This window comes from Dipodomys ordii, unplaced genomic scaffold (assembly GCF_000151885.1).
Source record: "Dipodomys ordii isolate 6190 unplaced genomic scaffold, Dord_2.0 Scaffold45, whole genome shotgun sequence".
NCBI lineage: Eukaryota > Metazoa > Chordata > Mammalia > Rodentia > Heteromyidae > Dipodomys > Dipodomys ordii.
In genome coordinates, this window is record NW_012267261.1 from 7,403,206 (window position 1) to 7,418,126 (window position 14,921).

A 14,921-nucleotide genomic window follows, 5' to 3' on the forward strand; every position below is an offset into this window, starting at 1 on the left:
TTCTCAGCATCATCGGAGGAGGCCTTGGCAGACACCTAGCCCTAGCCACACCGCCCCCAGGAGTCCTCATCTTCATGCAGGGACAGCCCTCACCCCACTGCTCAGCCTTGGACCCATTTCCCCTGACACAGCCAATGATTCTTCTCTGACCTAATGATTGTTTGATTTTTTCTGAAAGGATTTGTGTGTGTATGTGCAGAGAGAAGTGACATTCTATGTGACGACTCTGGGCTAGTGTGATGCTCAGGGTACAGGGTGTGACAGCCATGTTATGTGTGGCCGAAGGTGTGACTTGCATGAGTGCCATGTGGTGGCTGATTCTTTATTGGTCACTAATGATGGATGTCGATTTGTTGTTGTTGTTGTTGTTGTTAATAAAGCCAAACAAGCCTGCACATGCAAAGGCCTAGATTCCAATAGAAACTTCCACTCTGTTTTCTTCCTTACTCAAAAGGCCTACCTGCATAACAACCAACTACTCTTGTCTCACCCACGATAGCAGATTCCGTTCAGCGCTCTGACATCTGAGAGCCAGCGACCACTCTGGGGCTGTAGCCAGTGAGGCCCCCCCCCCACCCTCTTCTTCCATCTGGTTCTCTGCTCCCCCCCCAACCCCCAAAGTGCCTCAGCCATCCCTGGTAAGTCTCAGCTGCCTCCACCCCCTCAGCCTCTCTGCATTCTCTCCTCTGGGGACGTGTGCAGAGGAGGATGTGAACATCTCCATTGCCCCCTGCCCTGTGTTTCCAAAATAAACCACCCACACCTTTTCTTTGGCAAGCTGGCTGCTAGCTCCCTGGCAGGGGTGGAAGAAGGAGAGCAGATCATCAGAGTCCAGGTGCTCTCCAGTCTGTGCTGAGGGTCCCCAGCTGTTCTGGGGCTCTGCTTCCCTCAGCAAGTGGAAGGTCTCTGTGCACCTCTCTCCTGGGCTTCTGTCCTGCACTCTGTCGCTGGACTTCCCTTTCCTCCATCACTACCACCATCTCACATAGCTGGATCTTGCCACCAATCCACCCAGGCCTTCATCATGGGTGGTCCATCCACGATCATTAAGCCAGGAGATGCAGGGGGACAGAAGTGGCGAATGTGAATGGGCCTTGTCTCTGTATCCCTTGACTCACTTGCAGCTACCCAATCTCTCCAGCTCCCCTCCTGCTGCTGCTCCCCCACCATACCCTGAAAACTTGGAGAAGGGAAAGGCAATCCTTAGAAGCCCTGCTCTGTAAGAGCCAGAGTCAGGGACCACTCTGGACTTACAGATGTGCTTTTCAGACCTCGTGTGCATGGAGAATCACCTGGGAATCTTGTGATTCTGCAAATTATGATTCAGAGCCAGGGACAGTATCCACACCTATAATTCTAGTTATCTTGGAAGTGGAACTCAGGAGGATTGAAGTTCAAAGCCAGCTCAAGCAAAAAGTTTATGATACCCCATCTCAACCAATTAAAAGCAGTACAGGATCCCTATGCCTATCATCTAATAGGAACAGAAACAGGAGGATCAAAGTCCAGGCCAGATGAGGCAAAAAAGTAGTGTCAGTTCAAAAAATAATGGCATTAAAAAGGGATGGAGGTGTTAACACAAGGGGTCAAATGTCTGCCTAGTGAGGTCAAGGTCCTGAGTCTGAACCCCAGCACCAACCAAAAGAAAAGACAAAAATGACTCAAAAACAAAATACAGAGCTGGGGGAAGGTGAGTCAAGTGATAGAGCATCTGTCTGTCCCATGGCAGGCTCTCTCTCTGACAAGTAGGCCATGGTGTCTACTGCACATATGGAAGGCCCACTGGGTGCAGGAGGCAGCCCAGATGTGGAGAGATGGGTGGGCTCCAGGGTAAGAACCTCCTCTCTCTGTGCCTCCTGGCCAGTCTGCCAAGCAGAAGGGCAGGGCACATGAATGCTTTCTTGATCTGAAAGGCTTACACATCCAACCACATGATAAATGGACCTCTGTTGGTACTTTTTTCCTGTGCCCCACAAATGGTGGGAGTGGCCAGCCTGTTGCGCTCACAGCCCTGGGCTCAAAACTCTGAAAACACGAAGAAGTATAAGGCCTGCAAGACTTGTCCTGGGATTGTCTGGAGAGGCCACTGAGCTGATGTGATGAAGAACCAGGAGCCTTACCATTACTAGTCTGGTGCTCTACCACTTAAGCCATGCCTCTATCCCTGCTTTGTGCTGGTTCTTTTTGAGAAGGAGTTTAACAAACTTTGCACTCAGGCTGGTCTCCTGAGTAGCTAGGCTTGCAGGTATGAGCTTAACCACCTGGCCTGAACCTGGGCTGGCTTTGAACCCTTGATCTTCCTGCCTTTTTCTTCTGAATAGCCGAGTTTACAGACCTCCACTACATCTAGATTCCAGGTTTTCTTTAGGTGTTTACAATGAGGCCGCTCTCATTAGGCTCACTCTGGAGCAGAAAACACAATGGGTATAAATGCTACCATGCTTTGTTTCAATTAGGAAACATATCCCATTCATAGATTGAGAAAAATTAGATTCCAATTCTACTCCTGCTATTTATCTTGGGCACACACTTGTTCTTCTCTCAATCTAGTCAAGTAGTAAGTGATCAAATGGGAAGTATGGATGGTCCCTGAAGAGTTTCAGTTAACAATTTCTTTCATCAAGAAAATCCAATCTTATCTCCTCAGAAGGCTAAGATCTAAGGATCATAGTTTGAAACCAGTCTGGGCAGCAAAGGCCTTGAGATTCTTACTTCCAATTAACCACCAAAAGGTCTTAAGTGGAGCTGTGGTTCAAGTGGTAGAGTACTAGCCATGAGAAAAAAAAATCCCAGAGACAGCATCAGGCCCTGAGTTCAAGCCCCAGGACCACAACATACACAAATGGAATTAGCACACACCTATAATCCTAGCATTTCACCAGTATGAGGTCAACTTAGGCTACAAAAAAAATTAAAGAAAGCTTTACAGAAGATATACTTTTTAATTATATTAAGTGAAGTAAGCCAGACTCAAAGAAACATAGGTCCCATGGTTTCCCTTATCTGCAATAACTAGTATATGTCTAGGAAAAGCAGAAGAGGTCAAAGCTATGTACATATGACCAGATAACCTGATGCTAAATGAAATGAACCCCAAGATAGGGACACAAGAGATTTTATCTTTCTTGTTCTTTTTAATGTACTTACAATGTACTATGTGATTCTTTTTGTTTCTTTGTATGTTCTTCCCCCACAGTACAACCCCTGTTGTCATTGTATTTGATTCCAGTGTCCTGCATCTTGTATATATATTTTTCTAATTTGGTGAGGGGAAGGGAAATAACGAAATACTGAAATAAGGATACAGGATGACCCATTGTAACAATGAGACATACAAGACATTATGTTGAACATGAACTTTACAACTTTGCAGAGGGGGAAGGGAGGAGTTGGGGAGGTAAAGAGGAAAGGGATGGGGGCTGGGAAGGTGGCTCAGTGGTAGAGCGCTTGCCTTGCATGCCTGAGGCCCTGGGTTCGATTCCTCAGCACCACATATGCAAAAAGAAAAAAGCCGGAAGTGGAGCTATGGCTCAAGTGGTAGAGTGCTAGCCTTGAGCTGAAGAGCTGAGGGACAGTGCCCAGGCCCATAGTTCAGGCCCCATGACCGGACCCAAAAAAAAAAAAAGAGGAAAGGGATGGTAGAGGAAAAACAAAGGAGGGGGTAACAATGCTCGACAGGAAATGGACTCTACCTTGCTCATGTCACTGTAACCCCTCTTACAGCATCTTTACAATAAAAAAATATATTAAAAAAAAAAGAGGGGCTGGGAAGGTGGCTCAGTGGTAGAATGCTTGCCTTGCATGCATGAGGCCCTGGGTTTGATTCCTCAGCACCACATAAGCAAAAAAAGCCGGAAGTGGGGCTGAGGCTCAAGTGGTAGAGCACTCGCCTTGAGCTGAAGAACTGAGGGACAGCGCCCAGGCCCAGAGTTCAGGCCCCACGACCAACAAAAAGAAAAAAAGATTTAAAAAAAAATAGCCTTTCTAGGGTAATGGCTGACCTATACTGAAGTGCAGAGATACTTTATTTCCTCTCTCCTGCCACCTGCGCAAAGCTGGTTTTCAGCTGTGAGTTCTTGTATCTCAGGTGCTATCACCTCCTGCACGGGCCAGGTCACCTGGAGGGACAGAGTTCCTGTTCCTCAGTTCTGGGGCAGAAGCCTAAGAAACTCTCCAGGCAGTGTTGACCCTGTGGGTTGGGCCACCTCATGAACAATGGGCTCCACACCTATGAGACAATTTGGGGTCCAGAGTGGGAGGGTGAATGATTAGGGCCCTCATGGGAGAAGCTGGCCCTGCCTGGTGAAAGAGCCATGGCCACTGTGGTGTTCCTTGGGGAGAGACAGGAAGGGGGGGGGCGGCAGGAAGAGGAGGAAGAAGAGGAGGAGGAGGAGGAGGAAAGAAGAAAGGAAGGAAGGAAGGAAAGAAAGAAAGAGAAAGAAAGAAAGAAAAAGGAAGGAAGGAAGGAGAAAGCTAAGAGAGAGAAAGATTGAGAAGGGAGATTGTGTTGTTCAATAGAAAAATAAATCAATGAATGACTGGGTGAAGGCAGCACCCACATGGCTCCCAGGCTGGCTTGGATCCCCTTGTCCACACTAGCACATTTAGCCATGGTCTCTTTTTTTTTATCCAATCCTGGAGTTCATTTCAATAAATATTATTTTATATGATCAGATGCACATAGACATTGAACCTTTCTGTTCCTGCCATAGGAGTCTCCTCTTTTGGTCTCACTGTATGTGAATGCCTAGAGTCCTGTATAATTTATCATGTTTCAGTGTATTTTAGATCTAACTTCTGCATAGGAGAGAAAACTTACACCATCTGTCTCGCTCAGCTTAGCTTACCTCACTTAACATTTGTTCTAGGTCCATCCATTTCCCTGAAAGTGATATAATATTCATTGTAATGGCTGTGTAAAATTCCATTGTATATAGGTACCACATTGTTCGATACACTCATTTATTGTAGGTTATCTGGGCTGTTTTGCAACTTGGCTCTTGTGAATAGTGCAGCAATGAACATGGATGTGCAAGCGTCTTTAAGGTATCTTGGCTTGTGATGTTCTGGATAGATGCCCAGCAGTGGTAAGGCTGGGTTGTAGGGAAGATCTATGTTTAGATTTTTGAGGACCTTCCAGACTGCTGTCCAGAGTGGTTGTACTAGTTTACATTGCCACCAGCAGTGTAGTTGGGTTCCTTTCCCCACATCCTCATCAGCATGTGTTGTTGGCCATGTTCTTCAGCCCCCTGCCTGGCTCAGTTTCCTTGAAGGAAAGCCAAGCAGGGGCTGCAGGGAAGTGTGGCCATCAGCAAAATCCACCAAAACCAATTGTGGAACAAAACACTGTGTGGTTTTGAAAGAACAAAGTTCCAGTACACAAAAGGTTAATAAAGCTAACCAGGTGCTAATGGCTCATGCCTGTAATCCTAGCTCCTCAGAAGGCTGAGATCTGAAGATTACAGTTCGAAGTCATCCTGGACAGAAGTAAGTCCAAGTCTGTCAGACTCTTATCCTCTGTTAACCAGGAAAAAGCCAGAAGTGGAACTGTGTCTCAAGTGGTATAGCACCAGCCATGAGCAACAAAGCCAAGACAAAGTTTGAGGCCCTGAGTTCAATTCCCAGTACCAGCACACACACACACATAAAAAGTAGCAGAGCTTAAAACCTAAAGAAGTTAAAGTAAATAAAATTGTAATGCTACCTACAAAAGATATGTTTTTTTTATTATTTAGCATTTACTTCTAGTATTTTTCATGTTGTTGCAATTTTAGGATAAATATATAAACTATATTTGCTTCAATATAATATGTGGTTTTATAAATGTTTTATAACTATCAACAGAATATTATGAATTCACTGAGATGTCATTTTGGAGACTATGAAAAACCTGAAACATTCTACGTAATATCAATTAAACATATACCATACCTTGAAAAAAAAACAAAACATCAAAACCATGCAGGCGGCTTCGTGGATGAACCCATCTGGACAATCACTTATGGTCACTTCTGTATGTGTCCTAGCTTGGAAGTAAAAACTCCTCCCTGGCCCTGGTCTACAGGAAGACAACCCCATGAGTACCTGGCCTTGCTGTTCTTCCAGGAGAGCACCTGGATGGATGACGGCCACTGGCCCCAGGGTAAGAGCTCAGAGTCCAGGCGTCCTAGAAAACAAGGATCAACAGCCTGGGTGGGGTGGCAGAATGACTACTTCAGCTGCTGAGAATTCTTTTCTTTTTTAAATATATATTTTTATTGTAAAGATACTATACAAAGGGGTTACAGTTACATGAGTAAGGTAATGAGCACACTTCCTATCGAACATTGTTACCCCTCCTTTGTTTTTCCCCTACCATCCTTCCTTCTCCACCTCCCCAACTTCTCCCTCCTCCCCCCCTTCCCTGAAGCTGTAAAGTGAGAATTCTTTTCTTTAAGACAAACCTTCAAAAATGCTCCTAAGACAGTAGCTGGACACTTGGACAAAGGTTTTTTTTTTGGGGGGGGTCCGGTCGTAGGGCTTGAACTCTGGGCCTGGGCGCTGTCCCTCAGCTCTTCAGCTCAAGGCTAGCGCTCTACCACTTGAGCCACAGCACCACTTCCGGATTTTTTCTTTTTGCTTATGTGGTGCTGAGGAATGGAACCCAGGGCCTCAGGCATGCAAGGCAAGCACTCTACCAGTGAGCCACCTTCCCAGCCCTTGGGCAAAGGTTTTGACTAGAGTTTTTGGAATAGCAAAATACTGGAAGCAGCTAATACTGGAAGCAGCTCAGTATTGAACTGGATGATGAAAGATGGTTTTGCAATGGATAAGTAGGAAATAGAGCAATATTTACTAAGGAGGGAAGAGCCCCATGACATACCATGGGTAAAAAGAGCAGATTAGAAACAGTATGTGACTTCATTACCATAAACTTCACACATGGAGGGGAGGAGAGGGAGAGAAAGAAAGGGAGAAGGAGAGGGAGAGAGGGAGAAAGAAGGGGGGTGTCTGGAAATCTGTTCACCAAACTGTTCACAGTAATTCCAGTTGGTGGAATTTTTACTTTCTTTAAACTCTTTTTTGAATTGTAAAGCATTTCAAATAATCATTTTCCATCTGGAATGGATAAATAAGCAAACAAAAAGTAATGCCTCCTACTGTCCCGGTCCCAGTCCCCATCTCCCTCTCTCATCTCTGACCTGGCAATTCACAGCTCCCTGTGATATGGTAGGGACTCTGCACTGGGTGCTCATGCCTATAATCCCAGCACTTCAGGAGGCTGAGATCTGAGGATCCAGGTTCAAAATCAGCCCATGCAGGAAAGTCTATGAGACTCTTATTTCCACTTAACCAGCAAAAAGTCAGAAGTGGAGCTGTGGCTCAAGTGGTAGAGTATCAGCCCTGAATAGAAAGGTCAAGTGAAGCCAGACACCGGTGGCTCACGCCTGTAATCCTAGCTACTCAGAAGGCTGAGATCTGAGGATCACGGTTCAAAGCCAGCCCGGGCAAGAAAGTCTGTGAGATTCTTACCTCCAATTAACCACTAGAAAACTGGAAGTGGCGCTGTGGCTCAAGTGGTAGAGCACTCGCCTTGAGCTGAAGAGCTCAGGGACAGCGCCCAAGCCCAGAGTTCAAGCCCCACGACCAACCAAAAAAGAAGAAAAGAAAAGAAAAGAAAAGGTCAAATGAGATTGAAAGGCCTTGAACTCGAGTCCAGTATTGCCACACGCATACCCCCGTGCATGTATGCGTGTGCACACACACACACACACACACACAGATGCACAGACATGCCAGGAGCTCTGGCTGGGAGCTATTTGGCTGTGGATGTGGCTCTGCCACACGCCATGTGACGTTGAGAACTCACTCTTCAGAGCCTCTGTGTCTTCATGAGACTCTACCCTGTGGGCTCTGTCTCTACTATCTGCAACTTCCCGTGGTCCTGGGCTCTCGACTTCTGCCCCTGCTGCAGAGGAGTAGAATAGGGAAGAATAGCAGAGAATTATCTGGGGCCAAGTCACTAATGCACGTGTACTAAAGTTGACTAATGCCCAAGCATCAATACCCTGACCTGGTGAGGAGCTCAGCTCCCCAAGCCAAGAGGTCAGGACTCAGGAGACTGCTCAGACACAGAAAGCCTCCTCCAAGACTGCCCTCCTCCCCTAGGTCATAGACTAAGTACCATGCTGGGGCCAAAGAGACCTCAGAGAGCCAGTGTGCACGGGCAGCTCACCCTGTTCCTCATCTTGCCACAGAGCCCAGAACTTTCTGCAGAACCCAGAATCTGTGTGTGTTCTTCAATATCTCCTGCCCCAGCAGAAGCTGATCTTGCACACAACCCCATACCCATCAAAAGTAGTCCCCCCCCCTTTTCCATGCCTGCAACATAGGAAGCAGGAACAGCACACAGCAGCACATTCCTTTCACAGTTTTGCTATCTAGTTCACTCCTGGGGAAAGGTTGAGTTTTGTTTGTCCTAATATATTAGGCACTAGGGTTTTGAACTCAGATCCTCAAACTTGCAAGTGCTCCTGGACTTGAGCTATAACCCCAGCCCTTGTTACTTTTAGTTTGTTTTCAGATAAGGGTCTCCTAGGTGTTTCCTTGCTCTTCCCCTCCCCCCCATCTCCCCACCAGCCTCAGGCCTTTCTATCTTCATCACCCAAATAGCTAAGATTACAAGTGTGAGCCATAGAGCTTAGCCCTAAGAGATGTTTTGTTTCATTTCTGAGATCAGATCTCACTGTAGACTAGGCTGGCCTCAAATTCACAATCCTCCTGCCTCAGCCTCTCAAGTGCCAAGATTGAAGCATGCCCAATCCTGGGAACGTTTGTAACAATTCTGTGCCACAGCTGTGTGTAGAGGTCTCCATTGCCAGCTGGCCAGCAGGCGGTCTAGCACCCAAATAAATCCCACTTTACAGTCTGTTCCCAGGATCTTTCCTGGCACTGTCTTAGGTTCGTTTGCCCAGAAAAAAAAAAAAAAACACAGTGAGACAGAAATTTGTGTGAGAGAAGAGTGAAGTGTGATGCAGCTGAGGTCCCTCTCATTGTCCTGCTCCAGGCATGCCTGGGCCGTCACACCCTCCCACCAACACTTTCCAGAATAAAGGATTGGAAGTGGCATGGCTTTGAGCAAGGTGGATCTCTTCAGCCCAGTGACAAGACCCAGAGAGAAACAACTGACCTCAACAACTAATACCACTCTAAGCTCTTGGAGCTGGAAGAACGAGAGCTGAAATCCTGGAGCGAACCCTGTGGGCTCTGCACCACAGCGCCCCCTATGGGAGAAGAAATTGCCTGCCAGTGGATGATGGTAGTGGATAAATATCCAGTAGGCCAAAGCTCTTGCCTGACTCACAATAATGATAGGCATATGTCTAACACATAGAAGGCATGCGTGTAACCAGGCACTGGTGGCTCATTCCTGTAATCCTAGCTACTTTGGAGGCTGAGATCTGAGGATCCTGGTTTAAAGCCAGCCCAGGCAGGAAAGTCTGTGAGACTCTTATCTCCAATTAGCCACCAGAAAACTGAAAGTGGAGTTGTAGCTCAAAGTGTTAGAGTGCTAGCCTTGACCAAAGAGCTCAGGGTCAGTGCCCAGTCTCTGAGAAAAGTCCCAGGAAGATGTGTTTGCTGACTGTGAGGCGCTATCTGTAAATACTGTCCTTTAATTCTCAAATCAGTGTTAGGAAGCCACATTCCACAGATAGAGAACCAAGGAGTTAACAAAGCAAATTGCTCAAGGTCAAGCAGCTATCAATAATCCCCGCTTTGACCCCAGAACTGGCGTATGCTAAGGACAAGTAGACATCACCATTAGCTCGGAAGTAACATGTTTTTGGAGTAAGGAAAGAGTGATGAACTTGACCTTGGCCGACGTCTATGCTGGGAATCAGTGGAGGTCCCCATGGTCAGTGGTCATTGTCGCTATTGCTCCCCAGGGCTCTGGGACAAGTGTTGGTGAAAGGTGATGGCCACACACCTTGCCAAGGGCTCAGGCCGTGTGTGTTCCTCAGTGTCACCAGCTCTCCTTGGAGCATCTTCTCTCCACCTGTGCCCTGCCCTGTCCTGACATTCCCAGTCCTTGTTCTGGAAGGCCTTGCCACGGTGTGGGAAAGGCTGCTGACACGAAAGGACAAATCAGCGGCCCCCTGCCTCCCTCGAAGCCAGCCCTTCTCCAACTCACAACCCTGCTCTCACTGGATAGGTAAGCATCTTTAATGGCAGGCACTAAGCCTGAGGGTGCACATAGCTAGCACTCCATAAGGTGCTTGCTGAATGAGAATGAATGAATGAATGAATGGAAGGTTTTAATTTCTTCTGCCCGGAGAACAGCCCCCTCCCCCTTTCCTCTTCACTTGCCTGAAACCAGCAATCACCTGACTGTGAGTCCAGCTAAGGACCCCAGACTCTGAGGTCACTTCCTGAACCTCCCCAGTCACGCCTCCTTCGGACTCTGAGGTCACTTCCGCATCCACTGTGGTCACATATCCCGCCTCTCCCTATACCAACTTACTCACCCACAGTCCTCTCGCTCTTGTTTCTTCTCTTCTCTCTCCACACTCCTCCATCTCTTGCAGGAGGGTAGTTTGCTCTCCCCCCAATAAACTGTTTTCTGCCTGAACCATGTGGCAGTCTGCTTTTGCTGAACCTTACACGTTTTGCATCATGGAAGAAGTTCCAGGAGTGTTGACAAGTTTGGTCCTCTCGGGGCGGGGGGACTCACAGATCACACAGCTAGGAAAGAAAGGCTTCTGCATCAGGATCGTCAGCATTCACCCCTGGCACATCTCCCAGGACATGCATTTTGCTTCACCAGGGCTTCTGCAACCAAGTGCAGTGTACCAGCACAGTACCTGTGCCACGTCCACAACAGAAACCCATTGTCTCGAGTCCCAGAGCTGGAAATCCAAGCTCACGGTCAGCAGGCCTCCTTGGCTTGTGGAGGGACCCTCTGCCATGATGGCTGCTACTATTTTCCCATGGCTTTTCTTTTCCAGTCCTGGGGTTTTAACTCAGAGTCTGGCATTTACTTAGGCAGGTGCTCTACCACTTGAGTCATGCCCTTTTTTTATGCTTCCTGTTTCGCATGGAGCTCTTATGGCTGCCCATACCTGTGTCAACATGTCTCCTGTTTCATAACGATACAGGCATGCTAGATTTGAGTGCACTCTAACGGCCTCATCCCAACTGACTATGTTGACAACAACCCTATTTCCAAATCAAGTCACAATCTGAGGCAGAGGGGTTAGAACCCCTGTGGGGGAACACCCTAGTTTGCTATTGCCCTGCTGGTCAGGGCTGGTACGGAATGCAGGAGTCTCTCTTCTCTACCCCAGATGCGCTCCCACCGCCCGCTAACCTTCCCCTGGGGAAGAAGCAAAGAAGCAAGCATCAGAAGGAAAGATCTTGGTTCTCTCTGTGGCAGCTATGGCGTACCTGAGAAGTCACTGTTTTCAGCAGCAGGCTCTGGAACCTTTGGGGTGCACTCAGCCCATTCCTGTACCTCCACCCTCCTTCCTTCTTGGCCATCCCACCCCTACCAGCTCAGGCAGCTTCTGGCATCAGATATTGGTTCTAAAATTCAGCATTATTAAGCCTGGAAAGCCAGCACCCAATATCACCTCCTCTTCTCCCTCCCAACAACCCGCAGGAATGTTATGTTTTCCTGTTCTATAGAATTGGGAATCAGGCTAGGAGAGCAGAGGGACCTGCTGAGATTTGAACACAGGCCTGGGCATCCCTGGAGCAAGTCCCTGGCAGCCACTTTGGGAAGCCAGCGTACCCCACAGGCCTGGCGGGGTGGCCTGCCTGCAGCCTTCAGGACACCCCAGCCAAAGTCCAGCTGCAATTGCCCTTATCATTTCTGTTCCCCATCTCTGCAGTCATCTCAAGGCCACTGGTCAGGTGGCCCCCGCAGCAGAAGCCTGGTCAGCATTTGTGGGAGCAGGGGCTCTTTCTTGATAACAGAAGTGCTGGTCTGCCAGTTACAGACAGGTTGGGCACCAAGCTTATCTCTGAGGGAATTTCCAGCACAGCTTTTCTGCCTGTATTGCCTGGGTGGGGAGGGGCTCCCCTGCCCCCCGCAACTTCCCTGGCCAGGAGCCTATTGAGGTTCAGTCTGCCCAACCTCCAGTCCCACAGCCTCTCATCTCTAGCCTCTCAGTGCAGTATGGATAGCTTTTAGGGAAGACTGACTCACAGGATTGCCTCAGCTACTAGGGCCCAGAGTTCAGTTTAGTTTAGTTATTGCATACTCTGTTACTCCCTCCCTCCCCCTCACACTTCTTTTTTCTTCTTTTATGTAGCTCAAGCTGGCTTTGAACTCACAATTCTCCCGCCCCAGCCTTCTGAGTGCTAAGGTTCCACCACCACACTTGCTATTGGTTTTTAGTGTTTGTTTTCATCAAAGACCCAGCCCCGCTGGGTGCCAGTGGCTCACACTTACAATCCTAGCTACTCAGCAGGCTGAGATCTGATGATAGCGTTAGAAACTATCCAGGCAGGAAAGTCCATGAGAATCATATTTCCAATTAACTACCCCCCCGAAAAAAGAAAGAAAGAAAGAGAGAGAGAGAAAGAAAGAAAGAAAGAGAGAAAGAGAGAGAGAGAAAGAAAGAAAGAAAGAAAGAGAGAGAGAGAGAAAGAAAGCAAGGAAGGAAGGAAGGAAGGAAGGAAGAGAAAGAAAGAAAGACAGACAGACAAGCCAGAAGTGGAGCTGTTGCTCAAATGGTAGACATACTAGCTTTGAGCAAATAAAGCTGGACAGCACCCAGGACCACGAGTTCAAGCCCCAGAACCCACACAAAAGTAAATAAACATGTAAGCCCATGCTTGCAATCCTAGCTATTCAGGAAGCTGAAACCAGAGTATTATGGTTCAAAGATAGCTGGGGAAGACAAATCGTGGAGATTTTTATTTTATTTTATTTTATTTTTTTGGGTCCGGTCATGGGGCCTGAACTCTGGGCTTGGGCGCTGTCCCTCAGCTCTTCAGCTCAAGACTAGCGCTCTACCACTTGAGCCACAGCACCACTTCTGGCTTTTTTTCTTTTTGCTTATGTGGGGCTGACTGAGGAATCGACCCCAGGGCCTCGGGCATGCAAGGCAAGCGCTCTATCACTGAGCCACCTTCCCAGCCCAAAGAGAGATTTTTATTTAAAATTAACCAGCAAAAAGTTGTATGTAGAGGTCTGGCTTGAATGGTAGAGGACCAGCAGTGAGCAAAAAAGCTGAGTGAGAGTGTGAGGCCAAGTTCAGGCCCCAGTAACAACACACACGTACAGAGGAAAAGATGGCAGCCATGTGTGATTGAATGGGCAGGTGCCACACACTTGGAAGGTGCTCTGTGATCACTGGCAAGTATGTACACCATGTTTCCAGGCCGGCCTTCCCTCCTGCAGATGCCTGAGGACCAGGAGTAGGACAACAGAGGAAGATGGGAAATGTCCCCACCCAAGACTCCACACTAGGGAAGTCCTCATTCTTCCTTCACATATTTATGTCTATCAGTGGCTAAAGACAACGCTACAAATCAGGCTTCCAAGTCAGGAGCTGGTGGTTTAAGCCTGAAATCTTTACTACTTAGGAGGGTGAAATCTCAGGATCATAGTTCAAAGACAGCCAGGGCAGGAAAGTCTATAAGACTCTTATCTCCAATTGAACACCAAAAAAGCAAGAAGTAGAGCTGTGCCTCAAGTGGTAGAATGCTAAGTCTTGAGCACAAAAGCTCAAGGCTAGCACCCAAGTCCTGAGTTCAAGCCCCAGGGTGGGCACAAAAAAAGTCCTTTTCAATGGCAACATGGATCTCTTCTGAGATCTCACCAGGGGCACAGCTGGAGTTACTAGCGCACAGGCCTGCTTTGCAACCTCCCCTTCATCGTTTTGCTGTTTCTGTGATAAAACATACATAGCAGGCTGGGTGCCAGTGGCTCATACCCATAATTCTATATACTCGGGAGGCTGAGATCTGAGGATCGAGTTTAGGGAAATAAATAGCATTTTCCATTTGTGACTGTGTTACTTCAGTTATTATAATGTCTTTAAGGCTCATCCATGTCAGAATTTCCTTTTCCTTCCTTCCTTCCTTTCATTTTTCCATTTCCTAGAATTCATTTTCTAAATGTTATTTCATCTGATCAGAGGTGTTGTGCCATTGGATTCCTCCCCTAAGAGCACCTCTCACTGTGTGAATACCTACAGTCCTGTATCATTTACCATGTCCTGGTCTATTTTAGATATACCTTCCTCATATGTCATTTTATTTGGCAGTACTGAGGTTTAAACTCAGGGCTTCATACACATCTGACTGACATTGAGCCACTCCTCAAATGTACCCCTGCTAGTTATTTTGGAGATACAGTCTCACATTTTCTGCCCTAGCTAGGCTTGAACCTTCATCCTCCAGATCTCTGCCTCCCGACTAGCTACAATGACAGGTATCAGCCACTAGCACTTGACTTTTTTTTTTTAATGACAGTACTGAGAATGGATCTCACCCATGTGAGGTTCTCATGCATGCTGTGCAAATGCTCTACCTCTGAGCTGCAGCCACAGCCCTCTTTGCTTTGAGATAGAGCTTCACCAAGTTGTCTAGCTGGCCTCAAACTTGACACCCTTCTGCATCAACCTCCTGAATCACTGGATTACGGATGCATGCCCCCCACAGTGCTTCCTTCTCCCTCCCTGCCTCCTTCTCTCTCTCCCTCCCTCCCTTCCTTCCTGTCTTCCTCCCTTCGTCCCTCCCTCCCTCCCTCCCTCCCTCCCTTCCTCCTTTTGCTTTGGCTGTGCTGCAGTTGGAAGGTTTTATGTTTGGAGGAGATACTATGTTACCTTCCACAGCATCTGTATCGCTCTATACCCCGCAATGCAGTGCTGCATTGGTGTTCCCGTTTTCACTGCAAGCCTATTTCTTGAGAAACCTCAACCCCTAAGCTG